The sequence below is a fragment of the Lampris incognitus genome, chromosome 20 (genome assembly GCF_029633865.1).
Source record: "Lampris incognitus isolate fLamInc1 chromosome 20, fLamInc1.hap2, whole genome shotgun sequence".
NCBI classification, from domain to species: domain Eukaryota; kingdom Metazoa; phylum Chordata; class Actinopteri; order Lampriformes; family Lampridae; genus Lampris; species Lampris incognitus.
In genome coordinates, this window is record NC_079230.1 from 14,089,850 (window position 1) to 14,108,676 (window position 18,827).

The window sequence follows — 18,827 nt, forward strand, 5'->3', positions numbered from 1 at the left end:
TAGCTGAAAACGGCAAAACATTACGCAAAAAAAAAAAAAACGAAGAAAAGTACAACAAACTGCTTACCTCTAATGTTGTCTAGTGCATCCGATGTCTGACTTCCGTTTGCTGCGAAGCTTCCGCTCCCGCTCCCGCTCGGGAAGGGCTAAAAATAGCTCGTGGACGCTGCCCCATTGGCCAAATACAATTGGAGGGGGGGAAGGGGTTTACGTAATTTTAGGCAAACAAAAACATACTAAGTAGTGGAAAATGCATCAGATAATTTAACCAAGACAACATTAAGATCTTACAGATTACCACGAGACAGCTAAAATTCAACTTGAGACCTTTGATCGGAAAGCGTTTGTGTCCTGATTAAAGAACCGTGTGTTTGGAAACGTAGGGTGAGAGACCTCAGCAGGCAAATGCTTTATAAGTCGGATTTATGTCTCTTTGGAAATAAAACCTGTAGCTTATTTACATTTCCCGGGATTCAATGCATCACACAGAGGACACTCTAATGCATTGGCGCTTTTTGTTTCTGATATTATTTGGCATGTTTGTCACTCTTGCTCGTGCTTGCGTGATGTTCGTTGTTTGCATATCACTCGTGCTTTTGTGTTCGGCATTAGCTGTTTACTGAATATGCACACGTCAACATGTGCAACAACCACCTCGATTTAACAGGTGGATTTCTAATTCTGGAATAAAAGCAAGGTAAGAAAAATGATGGACAAAACCAACACGTTTCAGCCAACATAGCATCCAGACTGTCCAATCTCTCGTCACATCAGATCGCGGCCCATTTACAGGAGTTAACAACATCTGTGTCACAAACGTGACATCCCTGCTGCTTCATAATGAATCTATGGGCTTTGAGTCTGGGCACCTTCAAATCACTGAATTTGTCAGGGTGCTTACTTTGCCCACTCTGAGATTATATGAGCCGAGAGAAACGTGCTGATAGGAAAGGATGGATGGAGATGGCGGAGCAAAGACTAAACGGTGGAAGCAGAGCAGGAGGTGGGAGGAGGGGACGGAAGAGGAGATGTTGGAAGATGGAAAAAGGGATGCACGTGGGAGAAGAAAAGCAAGGAAGCGTGCGATTCTTGTCTGCGGCTGTCGACCGCAGTGACGTCATTTGAAGCGCCACGTGTTCCTGTTTAGGTCAGAAAAGAAGAAAAAGAATAAATCAACAAGCTCGAATAGCAGAAAAAGGGAAAGCATCTCGTTACAACTGCTTTAGTATGTGCCAAGCTGGGTATCAACTCAACGTGAGGTTTTAGATGCACACATATTTGCCGACTTGTGAAATGAAACAGTCCATGTAAAATGTGTGCAATTCGCAACGTGTTTTATTATTTATATGTTACACCTAGTAATGTAACGGCTAGTTTTGGGATTTTTTTTGTACTTAGCCAATTACCTCACTCTTCTGAGCCGTCCCGGTCGCTGCTCCACCCCCTCTGCAGAATACTGCATGCCTCCTCCGATACATGTGGAGCCGCCAGCCGCTTCTTTTCAGCTGACAGTGGGGAGTTTTGCCAGGGGTAGGTAGCGCGTGGGAGGATCACGCTATTCTCTCAAGTCCCCCGCCCCCTCCCCTCCGAACAGGCACCCCGACCGACCAGAGGAGGCGCTAGTGCAACGACCAGGATACACACCCACATGTGGCTTCCCACCCGCAGACACGGCCAATTGTGACTGTAGGGATGCCAGACCAAGCCGGAGGTAACACGGGGATTCGAGCCGACGATCCGCGTGTTGGTAGGTAACAATAGATCGCCACGCCACCCGGACACCCGCTAGTTTCTTGTTTGTTTTTTTATTATTATCCATAAACAATTACCGATTTCATGTCTACACAAGGAGTAAAAGCCTATTCCGGCCTTTTTACTGCACATGTTTATATTGAAAACTGTCGAATACGCCGTGTGATGGGCCCGACCCTTTAGCACCAAGCCGCCTTTCCCAGAGGAACCGCTTTCTAGATGTTCTCAACGCTCCATTCGCCTTCGGTGCGTATGTGACGTCGACACTCGATGGGCGTCCCTTCAGTTAGGAAGGCTTGACACCTTGCAGTCGGTGGGAGTGAGGAAGCTTTGAATCTTGCAAAGGTCTTCCTATGATGTGTTAGTTCATGGCGCAAGCGAGGCCACTGTCATCTAAACCAAGAACTGAACGTCAGAACCAGGCTCTTGGCCAGAAGGTCAGTGTTCCTGGGCAGGGAAAGTCGGAAACTCGTGGCATCCAGTTTTATCCAAAGCTACTTTGATTACGCTAGCACATCCTGGTACTGTAGTCTTCCCAAGCTGTGGGAGAGGAAACTTCAGGTCTCACAAAATAAACTGATCGGAGTGATCTTGTGTCTCGGACCACGACAGTACAAAGGGAGGAACCAGTTTATGCAGCTAAACTGGCTTCCTGCGGAGTCCGGAGTGACACAGTTAAAACTCAGTCAGGTTCACAAAATTGTAAATGGTGGAGTCCCAAATTATTTATTAAACGTCTTTCCGCAGGTCAGAGAGGCTCACGGGCACTGCGCCAGGTCCAGGGTAGCAGGTATGAGGCTGGTCAGGATCAGCAGTTGGATGGGTAAAAGTTTATTTAGATACCCGGGAGCTCCAGTCGTGTTTAAGGCAAAACTGAAACACTGGCTTTTAGATAACGTACCCCTGGAAAGACAGCTGTTATAGGAGGGTTGTATGTAGCTCATTTAGTGGGAACAGTTTTAGTATAATAAGATGTGTGTACTTTAACCTGTTGTCAAAATAATGCCCGTTAATGCCCAATGTGGACATTTTCTGTATATTGATGTTTTTAGATCTCTGCATGCACACAACTCCATGACATCTAACTACAACAAGGACCACAATAAAAATAAGTCCTGTGATTTATTTATTTTTGTGTGTGTGTGTGTGTTATCATTGATGTTCTTTTAATTGTGCATGTATATGGCGTTGCAACCATCTAATCTGTCCTTTTTTAAAAGAATTGTCAAATGAAAAACTGACATAAACTAAAAACCCTTCTGGAGCTACACGACAGGGCAGGCCCGCATTTACAAGCTACGAATTTCATGTCGTTTCTTCTCACGTCTCACCGTAGCACTCCTAGCGTTGTTAGCTTAAAGGGAGAGTCCACCAAGTGCGATAAAGTCCTCACTCTATTGACGGAGGAATCGGCGTTCTCTTGCTCATAGTCGTTCCCACAGTGCCTACGTGTACCAGAATGCATTGCTGCACGATGGCCCCCACTAAAACCCTGTGCAGTAGTGCTGTGGGGTGCATTTCACTCTCACGGGAACAGAGCTTAGCTGAGAGAACGAGGACGTGTTCTCCGCCCGGCGTGTTCACAGTTCAGAAACCCTGCTTGGCTGTAGTATCGCTGTGGTTGTCCCGGCCGCCGAATGACGTAACGGTACGTCACATGGTGGGGGGGCGGGTCTTTCACACTGCCGCCCCTGAGATGCAGAAATGATCGGCAACAACTGCAGGTGTTTTTTATGCGCTATCCCTGTTGCACATAAGATAACAAAACGGCTGATTTTCTCTTTAATATTTGCCCGATTACAGAATAGTATTTCAAGATCTTTTTTTGATAAATAAATATAAATAATTTTTGATAAGTATACCCAAACTATGATAGATGCAGGATTTACAGTTTGCGAGGTTTACAATTTAGACGCGTGTTGGATTTAACGTCCATTTTTTCGTCAGAGCTTTCTGTTGTGAACAAGTAGGCGCATGTTTACTTCACTAAGTTTGTGCACAAACTCTATTCATGGGGGGAAACAGTAAAAGGGTGTTGTTATGTATTGTACACTCAAGCTGTTAAACAAGTGAGTGGTGAATGGCATGAAGTCAAAGGGACGGGTCTTTGGAGTGCATTAAGATCTCGCCAACTAGGGGGCATCCGGGTGGCGTAGCGGTCTATTCCGTTGCCTACCAACACGGGGATCGCCTGTTCGAATCCCTGTGTTACTTCCGGCTTGGTCAGGCATCCCTACAGACACAATTGGCCGTGTCTGCGGGTGGGAAGCCGGGTGTGAGTATGTGTCTTGGTGGCTGCACTAGTGCCCCCTCTGGTCGGTTGTGGTGCTTGTTCAGAGGAGAGTGGAGGGGGAACTGGGGGGGAATAGCTTGATCCTCCCACACGTTACGCCCCCCTGGTGAAACTCCTCACTGTCAGGTGAAAAGAAGCGGCTGGCGACTCCACATGTATCGGAGGAGGCATGTGGTAGTCTGCAACCCTCCCCAGGGCGGCAGAGGGGGTGGAGCAGCAACCGGGATGGCTCGGAAGAGTTGTGTAATTGGCCAAGTACCATTGGGGAGAAAAACAGGGGGGGAAATCAAAAAACAAAACAAAAAAAGATATCACCAACAGGTATCTTTTATTGTGCAGAAAGAGAAAAAATGTTGACATGTCTGAAACTTGTAATAAAATCCGTGCCGGCCTTGCAGTTGTGTCAAGGTGCTTTGATTGTGAGTTGAATTTGAACAAAAAGGGAAGAAAAAAGCCCCATCACACTTTGAACAGCTAGAGAAGGCCGCCTCGCCATCATCAAAACCATTTTATTTCAAAAGTTAAATCTGTGTTTTCAATCATGGGTATTTTTCTTTCACATAGTATTTTCCCCTGACAGTCACGCTCCTGCTGTTGCCGTCATATTGTATATTTTGTTTACCATGTAGGTACGTCATAATAACCAGACTGGGCCACAAAAGCAATCATCATGGAGCAGTTTCCATGGATTTCATAGAAGAGAAACAAGTTGCCAAGACGATTTTCACTGTAAAACCAAACCCACTTTCCGAAGTAGTACTGCGGTACTCACTAAACAGTGTTAGCTAGCACTCGTCTGGCGCATCGTGGTGGTTTCACTTCTCTGGTCAAACAGTAAAAGTCAGCAGCGGCTCTGGTATCGGTATGTAAATGCGAGGTTTGGGGTTAATGATCAGCTTTGCAGGTGAACATTATTTTTTCCTGCTTTTCACCTTGTCTACAAAGTATGAGCGCTCCATGACCCCCCCACCACCACCACCACCACCTCCTGATGTGATGAATCCATCCTTTGAACTTTAACCCCTTCAGGAAGTAAGAAGCCATTAGTGGCACTCTTTTGCCATCTGGCTCTCATTTTCACATCAGGAGATTGGCGGTAAACACAATTAAGACCCGTGTCGGCGTGTGATGAAAACTTTGTCGGTACAAGCTGTACAAGCTAAACGTGTCGACATGGCCTCATTGCTCTCTCTCTCTCTCGCGCTCTCTCTCTCTCTCTCTCTCTGGTTGTTGTTTTAATTCTGTATTCATGTCCCAGTGTCGCAGCCAACACACACAAACAGCCGGCCATTGTTATGGATTCATGATTTACTTGATTAGACAACCAATCAAATCATTTAAAGCCTTCGGGCTTTCCTTAGCAACCATGTGGTTTTGTCTCGGTAATTCGTTTCCCCCCCTGCTTGCCTGACTCCCTGACTTTCAGGTGGTCTGTCTGTTTCACTGGCTGCCTTTTGTGTGTCTGTGTGGCGTCTTTTTTAAACGACCAGATACGTCCCCTGTCTGCATGGCTCACCAGTGATGTGCTGAGGCTGAAGCTTTGGGTTTGGTTAAAGTTGGGCCACGTCGGGGCATCCGGGTAGTGTAGCGGTCTATTCCGCTGCCTACTAACACGGGATCGCCGGTTCAAATCCCTGTGTCACCTCCGGCTTACAGACACAATTGGCCGTGTCTGCGGGTGGGAAGCCGGATGTGGGTATGTGTTCTGGTCACTGCACTAGCGACTCCTCTGGTCAGTCGGGATACCTGTTCGGGGGGGAGGGGGAACTGGGGGGAATAGCATGATCCTAGCATGATCCTCCCATGTGCTACATCCCCCTAGTGAAACTCCTCACTGTCAGGTGAAAATAAGTGGCTGGCGAGGATGAGACATGGTAGTCTGCAGCCCTCCCTGGATCAGCAGAGGGGGTGGAGCAGCGACCAGGACGGCTCGGAAAAATGGGGTAATTGGACGGGTACAATTGACAATTGGGGGGAAAACTCCCAAAAAAAAAAAGTTGGACCATGTCGAGGACATGCATGTCTTATTCGTCCTTTAACTGATCCTTTGAAAGACGAGTACAAACTTTTTAGCTAAGACGTCAATCAGAATCTGACCTCTCAAGTCTTAACCTTCTCTATCAAGATTCAGTTAATCACTTTCTCTATCAATGATCTCTGTTAACAACCTGTCAGTAAGAATCAGCATGTAGTCAGGACTATGGCTGGACCAGATGCCTCCACCAGCTGTGGATGGAAGCACCTGTCTTGCGCTGAGGCTTCTCCTTTTTGCAAAATAACAACTAAAGCAAGGAAACATAAAATAAATATATATTCACTACCGTTCAAAAGTTTGGGATCACATTGAAATGTCCATATTTTTGAAGGAAAAGCTCTGTACTTTTCAATGAAGATAACTTTAAACTAGTCTTAACTTTAAAGAAATACACTCTATACATTGCTAATGTGGTAAATGACTATTCTAGCTGCAAATGTCTGGTTTTTGGTGCAATATCTACATAGGTGTATAGAGGCCCATTTCAAGCAACTATCACTCCAGTGTTCTAATGGTACAATGTGTTTGCTCATTGGCTCAGAAGGCTAATTGATGATTAGAAAACCCTTGTGCAATCATGTTCACACATCTGAAAACAGTTTAGCTCGTTACAGAAGCTACAAAACTGACCTTCCTTTGAGCAGATTGAGTTTCTGGAGCATCACATTTGTGGGGTCAATTAAACGCTCAAAATGGCCAGAAAAAGAGACCTTTCATCTGAAACTCGACAGTCTATTCTTGTTCTTAGAAATGAAGGCTATTCCATGCGAGAAATTGCTAAGAAATTGAAGATTTCCTACACCGGTGTGTACTACTCCCTTCAGAGAACAGCACAAACAGGCTCTAACCAGAGTAGAAAAAGAAGTGGGAGGCCGCGTTGCACAACTGAGCAAGAAGATAAGTACATTAGAGTCTCTAGTTTGAGAAACAGACGCCTCACAGGTCCCCAACTGGCATCTTCATTAAATAGTACCCGCAAAACACCAGTGTCAACATCTACAGTGAAGAGGCGGCTGCGGGATTCTGGGCTTCAGGGCAGAGTGGCAAAGAAAAAGCCATATCTGAGACTGACCAATAAAAGAAAAAGATTAAGATGGGCAAAAGAACACAGACATTGGACAGAGGAAGACTGGAAAAAAGTGTTGTGGACGGATGAATCCAAGTTTGAGGTGTTTGGATCACAAAGAAGAACGTTTGTGAGACGCAGAACAAATGAAAAGATGCTGGAAGAATGCCTGACGCCATCTGTTAAGCATGGTGGAGGTAATGTGATGGTCTGGGGTTGCTTTGGTGCTGGTAAGGTGGGAGATTTGTACAGGGTAAAAGGGATTCTGAATAAGGAAGGCTATCACTCCATTTTGCAACGCCATGCCATACCCAGTGGACAGCGCTTGATTGGAGCCAATTTCATCCTACAACAGGACAATGACCCTAAACACACCTCCAAATTGTGCAAGAACTATTTAGAGCAGAAGCAGGCAGCTGGTATTCTATCGGTAATGGAGTGGCCAGCGCAGTCACCAGATCTGAACCCCATTGAGCTGTTGTGGGAGCAGCTTGACCGTATGGTACGCAAGAAGTGCCCATCCAACCAATCCAACTTGTGGGAGCTGCTTCTGGAAGCGTGGGGTGCAATTTCTCCAGATTACCTCAACAAATTAACAGCTAGAATGCCAAAGGTCTGCAATGCTGTAATTGCTGCAAATGGAGGATTATTTGACGAAAGCAAAATTTGATGTAAAAAAAATCTTATTTCAAATACAAATCATTATTTCTAACCTTGTCAATGTCTTGACTCTATTTTCTATTCATTTCACAACATATGGTGGTGAATAAGTGTGACTTTTCATGGAAAACACAAAATTGTTTGGGTGATCCCAAACTTTTGAACGGTAGTGTATATTCTGCTTTGTTATACTGAGTGGCAATGCCTCAAGTATGGATGTGTGGATGTGAAATGAGTACAATTTAGTATGACTACGCTCGGTTTAGTCTTCCATTCTTAGTCCTCCACCCACGGCTATTTGCGGTAAAACCCTTATAGACGAAACTGAAAGGACAAGTCAGACTTAATATATTCTCCCTCCATCCATTGTTCAAACCACTTATTCTGCTGTCAGGGTCGCGGGGATGCTGGAGCCTATCCCAGCAGTCATTAGGCGGCAGGCAAGAAGACGCCCTGGACAGGCCGCCAGGCCATCACAGGGCTACTATGTTCTCTTGTGGTTTTATATGTTTGACGTTGGCGTTTTTAAAATCAGGAAATTTGTTTGTTGGCTCAAAATTCATTCGGTTGCCTGCTGTAGACCTATACGATGGGGACGGTCCAAGAAACTTGGGGTCTCGGCCTTTGATACTGCAGATGAAGGACTCAAAACTGATCTAATTTGCGGTCGAAGCGGTTTCAGCTTTCAAATGATTAGATCTCATAAATCAACACTACCGGATCTTTCAATTGTTGATTCAAACATAAGCCCCAAGACACACACCAGAGCCCACCAGACACACCAGAACATTGAAATGGATCAGAGAACTAGCGCTCAATTAAAAACTCCAAACCAGATTTATCCCAGCTCAGTGAACATGAACGGAGCTGGAAGAAATCTGTTTTGGAGCGTTTTATTTGGCGTGCGTCCGTGCTCCAACTTCAATTCAAGCGTTTGGAAATAAAAACCTGGCTAGAATTACTGATTACCAGCTGCTTTGACAACCAAGAGTCGACACATGACTACATGTTTCTCTGTCTGTTTCTTCTTCATCCCCTCCATCTGATGTCACTGCTGCCAGCTGCAGCAGCCGGGTGTTTTCTTTCTTTTCCTTTTCTCACCTGATGGTTTTTGTTAGTGTGAGTTTTTGCTGTTGTCGTGGTCAGTGGATGAATTTTGTAGTTCCCCTGTGATTTGACGTGTCCTGGAGCAGCAGCACCTCCTACCTCCCAAAGGCCCATCACGCTGGCTGACAGAGGAGCGACAGAAGGGAAGAAGAGAGAGGAGGGACAGAAGTGAGGCAGGAGAGCGACATCAGCTGGCGATTTGCACCTTTGGTCGCATTTTGCCGGGAGTTTGAATTCACGACAGTACAGTACACATGTGCGCCACACACATTAAAAAAATCCAATTTATATTTTCCTTTCTGTTTGATTCTCTCTCTCTCTCTCTCTCTCTCTCTCTCTCACACACACACACGTCTCAGTTCTGTCTCGACTAACACATACACATGTTTCTTACTCTCTGCTCCCGCTCTTTTCATTTCTTTCCCAGCACACTTTCTCTCCCTCACTTTCCCTCGTTCTCTTGCTCGTCTGTTTTCATCCTCTTTCCGCACACACACACGCTCTCTCTCTCTCTCTCTCTCCTCCTGCTTCTTTGCGCATCTTTCTGTTTCCCCTCCCTCCCTCCCTATCTCTTCCCCTCTCCTCCCAGAGGCAAAAGATATTTTTATCTTCCACCAAACCCAAACGCTAATGAAGCATTGACAACAGAAATACAATTCCCTCCATTTTTCATGTGAAGGCTTATATCCAACATGGCTGTAACAAACTGTAGTTTTCTATTGTTTTTATTTTGTTTTTCTGTTGTTTGGCTAACTCATTCTACACATTTATGTGTATTTTCGTCAGCCACATCACTGGACAGCAGCAGCATATTTCCATATTTAATCTTAATTTAATCTGGTCCTGATAAGATGATGCCCCTTGTTCCAAATAGTTTGGTGGAATGGTTTTGGGAATTATTCGGTCTGATTTAAGATATTCATCTTCAGCACACAAGCAAATTCTTTCACCTATTTTATAAAAATAAGGTTGAAAGCCTCCATACAAGATTAAACCATTTATTAAGTGATTTTTTTATATATACGTATATACTTCCGGAATTTTCTAAAGGGCATAACCAATCCACACAATTCACTGAATTACATGTTATGTAGTTAAATATGGTGCCTGACACAGATCTGCTTTTATTTGAAGTTACCATCCTAAAGATGGTGCTGTTGATGCCTGTGGCGATGCACAGTTGTCGTAGTGGTGTTTGCAGCACTAAATCCCAGAGATCCTTTCCAAATTAAACAGATTTGCCAGTGCCGTTATGTCGGCACAGCCAATAACAAAAAAGCATGATGGAACTTGGGTTTTTAGCTATTGATGTCTTAGTAGCTCTTTATAAAGTTTTTTTTTTTTTTTAAGATTTTATTTTCATATCTGTTTGCAGGCCACAGCAACTTTGGTTCCACTTCAAAGTTGCTGACAGTCTGTCTTCTTTTCCCAAAATGTAAAAAAGCCATTAGCCTTATCTTTTCTCAGGAAAATACTGCCATCCTAGATGAACTATTAAAATGAATTATGACAAAAGTGTGATCTTGTGGAATTAGCTGAATAAATAGATGCTGGGTTCAACTATGAAATATTTTAGATGAGCTGTCATTTTGAAATGCTTTTTAAAAAATAATCAAATTTTTTTCTCATCTGAGAAACTGACTTGCCCTGCACTGCCCTTACCACATGTCATCTGGTGGACACTGCTGTTGAAAGTGCCGTAAACATCAATGATGGCAGACATTGTTGTCTGGGTGGTCCTGGTGGGAATATCTAAACTTTAACTTTAGCAGTCATAATGGTACGCACCATCCATGGAGTTACACACAAGTAAACTGCTGTGCAGACAACCCTCCTCCAACCCCAACCCTTTGCAAGCCACCATCTCAATTCCAATAATAGTAATTTTGGTTGGTGTTGAGGATTATCCCTTTGGGCCACATGATGCAATAGATTGTCGTCAAACCGACCGACCAGAGGCAATTTTATTAGCTTTTGTGTCATCAGCTCATAGTTGAACCATGCGCTGCAGCAGCTGGTTTCTATATAGGTCCATAGGCCACAGCATGATGACGAATATCATCATGCCTGAACAGTGATCTCTGATTAGTTTTCGGAACAAGTTATGCACTATTACAATTTACAATTTCATTTTTATCCCAAGCGACCAACATCTGAGAGCTGATACAATACAAGCAAGGATCTAGGCAGGAGAGAAAAACAGGAGTAAGTGCCATAAAGCTAAGTTGGGAGTCTGATAGGTGTAGGTGCCAACAGGCAGTGCACAGAAGCAATGCATAGAAGCAGACATTTTTTCTTCATCGGTCCGTCAAGTGCAGATGTGTTTGCAAAAGAGCTGGGTCTTTAGTCTTTTCTTAAAGATTGAGAGGCACTCTACCAATGAAACAGAGTTTGTTAACTCGTTCCACCACCGCGGAACTACAAAAGAGAAGCATCTAGCTAGTGACTTAGGGCCCTGTTGTGGTGGTAGTACCAGGTGCCTTTCACTGGCAGAGCGTAGTGAGCGGGAGGGAGTGTAGACCTGAATGAGGTAGTTCAGGTAGGTGGGAGCTGTTTTAGTTGCTATTTTGTAAGCAAGTTTCATGGTTTTGAATTTGATGTGGGCAAGGACTGGGAGCCAGTGGAGGGATATGAACAGTGGGGTGACATGTGCTTTTTTGGGCTGGTTGAAGACCAGACGTGCTACTGTGTCCTGGATCATCTGCAGAGGTTTGAACATATACATGTGGGGAGACCTGCCAGTAAGGCGTTGCAGTAGTCAATGCATAATATTATGAGTGCCTGTACTAGGAATTGTGCTGTATGCTCAAACAGGTAGGGTCGGATCTTCCTGATGATGTATAGGGCGAATCGACATGACCAAGCAATTGAGGCCACGGGAACCTTAAAGGTTAGTTGGCCATCAATCATGACACCCAAGTTTCGGGCAGACTTTGTGGGCATGAGTTGGGTTGATTCAAGCTGGATACTGATCTCTTGTTGTAAAAAGGGACTGGCTGGGAAGATGATCTCAGTCTTAGAGAGCTTAAGTTAATGGTGGCATTCTTTCATCCATGCCGATATATCAGCAAGGCATGACAAGATCTGAGCTGAGACTGTGTGATCTTCCAGCAGCAACGACAGGAAGCACTGGGTATTGTCAGAATAGCAACGATATGAGAAACCATGGGAGCAGATGATTGCACCAAGTGAGGTGGTGTATATTGACAAGAGAAGGGGACCTAGCACTGACCCTTGAGGAATCCCTGTGGATAAGTCATGCTGTTTGAAAACTTCTCCCCTTCAAGATACTCCAAAGTACTATCTCCATGAGAGGTAGGAAATGAACAAATGGAGGACAGTTCTTGAGATACAAACCTCAGTGAGTGTGGAGAGGAGGAATTGGTGGCTAACCGTGTCAAAGGCAGCTGACCAATCTAGCAGCAACTGAGCTGAGGACTGACCAGTAGCTCTAACTGAACGCAGTGATTCCATTACCGACAGGAGTGCAGTCTAAATTCTGTTTTATTTACCGCTGATTGACAGTTACATAGGCCAAGAATAGAGGAGGAGTGAGTAGAGGAGGCTTTTCTTCCCCCCCCCTTTTTTTTGTTGTTGCCCAAATTGTACCCCCCTCTGTCGATCCAGGGAGGACTAAACACTACCACATGCTTCCTCTGATACATGTGGAGTCTCCAGCCGCTTCTTTTCCCCTGACAGTGAGGAGTTTCGCCAGGGGGATGTAGCGCATGGGAGGATCACGCTATTCCCCCAAGTTCTCCCTCCCCCCTGAACAGGTGCCCCGACCAACCAGAGGAGGCACTAGTGCAGTGACCAGGGCACATACCCACATCCAGCTTCCCACTCACAGACTCGGCCAATTGTGTCTGTAGGGACGCCCGACCAAGCTGGAGGTAACACGGGGATTCGAACTGATGATCCCCATGTTGTTAGGCAACGGAATAGACAGCTATGCTACCCGGATGCCCAGGGGAGGCGTTTCTGAGTCGATATGTTCTCATGGTTGCACTGTTTGCGACAAATGCAATTTCTTTTTTGAAAGCCTTGGATGACAGGGATATCTTTGTAGCACATGGTGAGTGAGGCAGGCTACGTGAATAGATGGTAGAGAAGGCCTAACCAGTCGTTGTCCTTGCACAGGTAGATGTGCAGGTCTTTACCCAATGAGGGCTGACACACAAGGGCTAACGATTCCACTGACGCTACAGCGCAGCTTGTGTGTTTTAAGACCCAGGAAGTATCAAGGCTGAACCCGCCCCTTTCAGATTTTCACAGCAAGGCAACAATAGAGGGTGTGACCAGCATCAGCTGACCTATTGAAACTGAGAGCGAAACCAGGAAGTGCTCTGCTCCAACAAAGCCTGATAGCCACCTGACTTCAATCCCAGTCAAACTCAAAAACCATCAAATAGTCAGACAAAAAAAAAAAACCATAAGCACTTGCACTGTAAAAAAACCCCCAAAAAAAACAACTCATTTATTCAAGTACTAACTAAATCTTTTCTCCCCAAAAATCCATCTGCTGAGGAAGTGAGGTCATTTCAGTGTAAATCGGTTGTTTTAATCTGTCAATCAATCAAGTGATTTTATCTTGAGACTTGTGGAAAAATCCGCTGTATTTCAAGTTTCTCTCACTTCTGTCTAGAAAAATGAAAATATTATAAACAAGTAAAATTATGCCCAGATAATAACGGGTGTTTTACTTTTGTTTTATACTGAGCATGAAACTGAAATAACTTGTCTGGGTGGACGAAGCTGCAAAGCTTTGTGGCTGCATCTAAAACTGGCAAGGCAGTCTTTCGCCATAGCTCCCTTAATGTCCACTCTGCACTTTTCAGTGTCCGCTCTCCATTCACATGTTAAATTGTGCGTGCTTATTCATTGCTGAATCTTCCGCGCTTGCTTCATTTCACCCTGTTATTGCTAGATTCCTCATAAGGCCTTGGACGCAGTGATACGTGTGTGGTGCCATTTTGTGCCAGGGACAAAGAACCCTTCTTGGAAACGTACTATGAAGGGTCATTTTATTAATGGTGGGGTGTACAATCAGTGTACTGGCCTTGTTCATTTATCCAGGGCTATTCAGGGGAGTTGTTTGCAAAATGGCCGGTTGTTCAAGCCCAAAATGAATATAAAACTCCATAAGCATAACAACATGTAGGGTTTCAAACTCAGTGGTTATAGATGTTAGCAATACTTGGATGCAAAGCATTGTCTTTCTGATCATGCATGCTTTTATGTTCAGTTAAAGATTACATGCCAAAATAATGCTCTGTTTTGTAGCTCTATGCTCAAGCTAACACTAAGTGACGATGCTAACAGTATTTCCATGCAGCGATAAGCGCCTCCGAAAGTTCATGTTTAGTCATATCAAGCTTCCTGTATGAAGGTTTTCTTGTGCCGTGGATACTAAGGGAATAAAAGTACAGTCTGCTGTGTCACAGTTTTGATAACATTTTGAAAAGTCATTCATTGTTTTGGTATGACTCACAAGGCAAAAGGGTAGCGCATTATCTTTTTCCAAGCCAAAGTTGATTAGATGACCCAGCGTTGAAGTTGGCAACTATGCCAGCTTTGCCAGGAGCCTCAGCCTTATGGTTAGAAAGAAAAGTGTCTTAACCTTTTATGTATATTTTTTTTTTCTTTGTATTGTGTGCTTTTGTTGAGGTGCAGGGGTTGGGTGGGGTGGAAGGGTGGGTTGGGAAAAGAAAATATGAAAAATTGTGACCTGTAATCCCAGTACTGTTTGTTATTTGCTTATTTTTCACCAATAAAAAAGAAAAATCTATTCTTGGGGATATTTTTGTTCTGCTGAAATGTCAACGAGTTTTAGATTTCAAATGTTAACGTTGCGCTGGGTGATGTGGAAAAATGTCCCAATAATCATAGGGAATTTTACATGATCTCTATGTATCTATATCTGCCTACATATGCAAAAAAGACCAAGAACCATATTCAAGAGTCCCAACTGAGGGTCCTCATACTGAGCTGTTTGAGAATGTGAAGCACAATATTAATCCAAAACTCAAAAGATACTCCCTCACAATATTTCAGAGACCATTTTGTGAAAACATTTAGCTAATAGATTCTCATTCTCGTTAATTTAGACAACAAAATGATGCATTGTGATATGACCTCCTTCACTTTTTATCCCAGTACAATACTGTTGAAAGACAAACAATGATACTGAATAAATGCCCAGCCCTATGTCGAAGTAAGGAGTCTATCACTCTTTTACTTTTTTTTTCAAACACCTCCCTCTGTTTCAGAAGTAGAATTGATGCGTGAGTTGTTTAAACAGACCGCGGCCATACATATTTATTTATTTTTTCAGTTGACAATACCTTCAAGTCACTATTGAGCCCTTTATTCTGTATGTGTTCAGGTCATTGTAAAAAAAAAAAGAAAAAATAAAGGATGCTGCATGATGGCTTTTCGATGCGCCCGTGGCTGTGCGTTACTTGCTAATGTGACCAGTCTGGGATGGTTGTGCGACTGCCGATGACTTGTGTCGGCTGCAGAGTGTTACTGGCCTGCCTACTGTGGCTTAGTTCAAGTGACAGCAGGATTTAATGGATTACAGAACGAGACTTGGTCACAGTTTAGCGTAGTAGGGGTGTGTTGTCTTGAACTGTGTCTGACTGTCGTCATCGTCTCGTTTTGCTAGGTCGCCGTCAAGAGGACGCTCATTGGCTCACAATACTTCTCCCAGGACAGCAGGAGCAGTCTATCTGGTCAGTGCTTCGATGAGATGAGAGATGAAATGCACTGGGCTGTGTGTGGGTGTGGGTGTGTGTGTGTGTGTGGGTGGGTGGGTGGGTGGGTGGGTGTGTGTTGGGAGCTCTCAATCCTCCTCCTCTCTCTCTCTCTCTTGCTCTCTCTCTCTCTCTCTCTCTCTTTGCTCTTCCTTTTCTTTGCTGCTTGTCAACATCTACAACTTAACATACCGCATCTGTTCATTCCCCCACCCGCTCCTATCTCTCTTACCCAACCTCTCTCCCCGTTTCCCTCCCCCCCTCTGTCTCTCTGTCTCTGTCTGTCTGTCTCTCTCTCTGTGTCTCTGACTCTCTCTCTCTCGCCCTGTCTCTCTCTCTTTCTGGTTTTAGTTCAGGCCATCTGGTCTTTTCCCGCGGCCATAATGAGGCGTTTGCCATTTAGAATTTAGATTAAGCAGAAAGCAAAGCCAGTGACAAGGGATGAAGCAACACACACACACACACACACACACACACACACACACACTCAACATACCAATACACACACACACACACACACACACACACAACATACCAATACACACAGGCACATAAGCAGCTTGGCACTACTAAATATGTGCAGCACACATGCACACATCATGGTTGCGTACAGCCGGTCATGCATGCATGAGGATGGGCACACGGAGCCAGTGTCTTTTATAGACATGTAAGCTAAAACCCACGCATGACTTGTGTGGAAATGTGTATTCTCAGCTGAAAGAGAACAAAAAGACTTCACTTTCGGCATCAAACCTTGAAAAGTGTTGAAACTGAATGTTTTATAGTTAAATGGGTAGTGTACAGCACCGGGGTTGCTCTGCGAATACCAGGAAGAGCTTTATTTTTTTAAATTCTGATTTGAGTCACTCATGTAAAAAAAAAAACCCAACAACAACAAATGTTCACGGTCCCGTAAGGCCCTCGGGACATCGAGTTGTGTGCGCTCTGCCAACTGTGTGAATCAAACGATGCGTCGCTTTCACAAGTTTGGAAGGCGAGGTCATCCACGCTTCCTACGACGAACGTTCATGGGCCGTTTTAAAATGCCTCCCCCCCCACATGCGTGCGCGGTTTGACATGGGTCGGGCCCCTTGCCCGCAGAAGTGTGTTCTGAGGGTGGGAGAGGAGCGTGAAGGTGAAACGGGAACAGTGAGAGGAAGAGGGAACGGCTGCACAAAGCAACACAGAGGATTAGCTCGCGTCTTAATTTCAATAGTGAGTCCAGCAGCTGTTTCCTTCCTCCCTCCGTCTCTTCTTCTCTCTCCCTCTCCGCCTTTGCGGCTACTTTTTTTTTTCCGTTGCCGGAGCAAGGAAGTGTGTCCATGGTGACGGCAGGAAATCAAGTCTTGGCTGGTTCATCACAGCCGGATTTGTACGGTAACCAAGGGGTGGGTGTGTGTGTGTGTGTGTGTGTGTGTTGGGGGGGCAGGAATGAAGGGGAGGGAGGGAGGTTCCCTGGGTGATCAGATGACCAGCGTCCAAGGACTTGGTAGAGGGAAGAATCAGGCGGTCTACATGTTCTTGAACAAACCTTGACACCTTTTAATTCAAGCCTTTAAACAGTCAAAAATAAATTTAAAATTGAGTTCTTAAATACAGTCATTTATAGCAATTTGAGGTTTTTTTGGGGGGGGGGTGTTTGGGGTCAGGGGTAGTGTTGTGTGGCTCAAAAAATGTTATTTTACAGTAGCCATCAGTATGCCTTCAGTGTGTGAGGAATGAGGAGAAGAAACAAACGTAAGAGTGCGTTGGAAAAGCTCAGCAGTGGCCTGTACAAATTAAGGGACGCTTATGCAACAGACAACAATGGTCAAGAGTCAGTAAATGAGTTTGACCTCAGTGTCTGAGGGGGATTTTGGTGCATACAAAAGCCTCTGTGTGTGTGTGTGTGTGTGTGTGTGTGTGTGTGTGTGTGTGTGTGTGTTACAGCATCTGGTTAGAATAATGACTGAGGCTCTATACATGTCTGTTCTTCACTAACATACCTACTCTGTAAATCACAGGAAGTTGAATCAGTTCATCTGGACACAACGTTTATTGAGAGAAACGTTACATCACTCATCTAAGTGACCTCTTCAGTCAGGTGGACCAATATCTGGTGCCAAAAGTTGGTCCACCCCAGGGATCGGGTCCCCCGGAACAAAAGAGCAATATAGTGTGCCCTGTTAGGTGCCAGGAGGGTTGCCGCGACTTTTACATTGGGGAAACTAAACAGACGCTGGCCAAGAGGACGGCACAACACAGGGGAGCTAACACGTCAGGCCAGGACTCTGCAGTCTACACCCATCTACAGGCCAGTGGCCACTCTTTCAAGGATGAGGAGGTGCACCTCCTTGATAGGGAGGAAAGCTGGTTCGAACAGGGAGTCAAAGAGGCCATCTATGTGAAGAGGGAACGACCATCCCTGAACTGGGGGGGGGTTAGAGTATATCTGTCACCATCTTACAATGCTGTGACTGCAACCATTCCCCAATCCTCTGTGAATAGTACACACGGCCATTGTAATTCTAGTTAATGCTCACGGTAATTTGCATATGAAACCGATCGTTGGTTTCGGTGGTTGTGCCACTGTATTGTTTATAAGGGTGGGGGTACCTGCAGTCAGTTGAGACTGAAGCGGTCACTTAGATGAGTGATGAAACATGTCTCTCAATAAACGGTGTGTCCAGATTAACTGATTCAACCTTCTGTGATTTCCTTACCTGGACTGTTGAGCGTGTATCAAGACTACTGTTGTGTTTCCAGGCACTGAACTCTCGCTCTCTTTCTGTTGCGCACATGCACTCACATGCTCACTGGGCTTCTGAGTTTAGATTCAAGGTGGACGTTTTGCTACGATTAGTCTCTCTCTCTCTCTCTCTCTCTCTCTCTCTCTCTCTCTCTCTCTCTCTCTCTCTCTGACCTTTGCCCCCAAGGCTTATGCAAGAGTGTGGCAAAAAAACAGGGGCCATCCGTATGCAAGACACATCCATGCAGCGCCCACATTGTGTGTGCGTGTGTGTATGTGCGCGCATGTGTATACGAGGATTGATTGGTTCCTTTCACTGCCTCTGCCTACACAAACACGCCACACATGCTGCTGTGCTACAAGTGATTACTCGATGAGACATACCTACACGTCCACATAAAACACACACATGATATATAAAACAAGATTAG

At 44.9% G+C, this 18,827-nt stretch overlaps 1 protein-coding gene across 2 annotated transcripts in view; it reads left to right on the forward strand.

Annotated features, from left to right (window-relative positions):
• Nucleotides 1-18,827, forward strand: part of LOC130131019 (astrocytic phosphoprotein PEA-15) — a 71,241-nt gene that overhangs the window by 15,510 nt on the left and 36,904 nt on the right. Inside the window, exon 2 of one of the 2 annotated variants that reach the window (XM_056300879.1) lies at nt 15,581-15,647. The exons of the other annotated variant lie outside the window; for it this stretch is intronic. The gene's annotated coding sequence lies outside the window, so the exon portion shown is untranslated. The remainder of the gene's footprint in view (nt 1-15,580; nt 15,648-18,827) is intronic. 2 annotated transcript variants of the gene reach the window in all.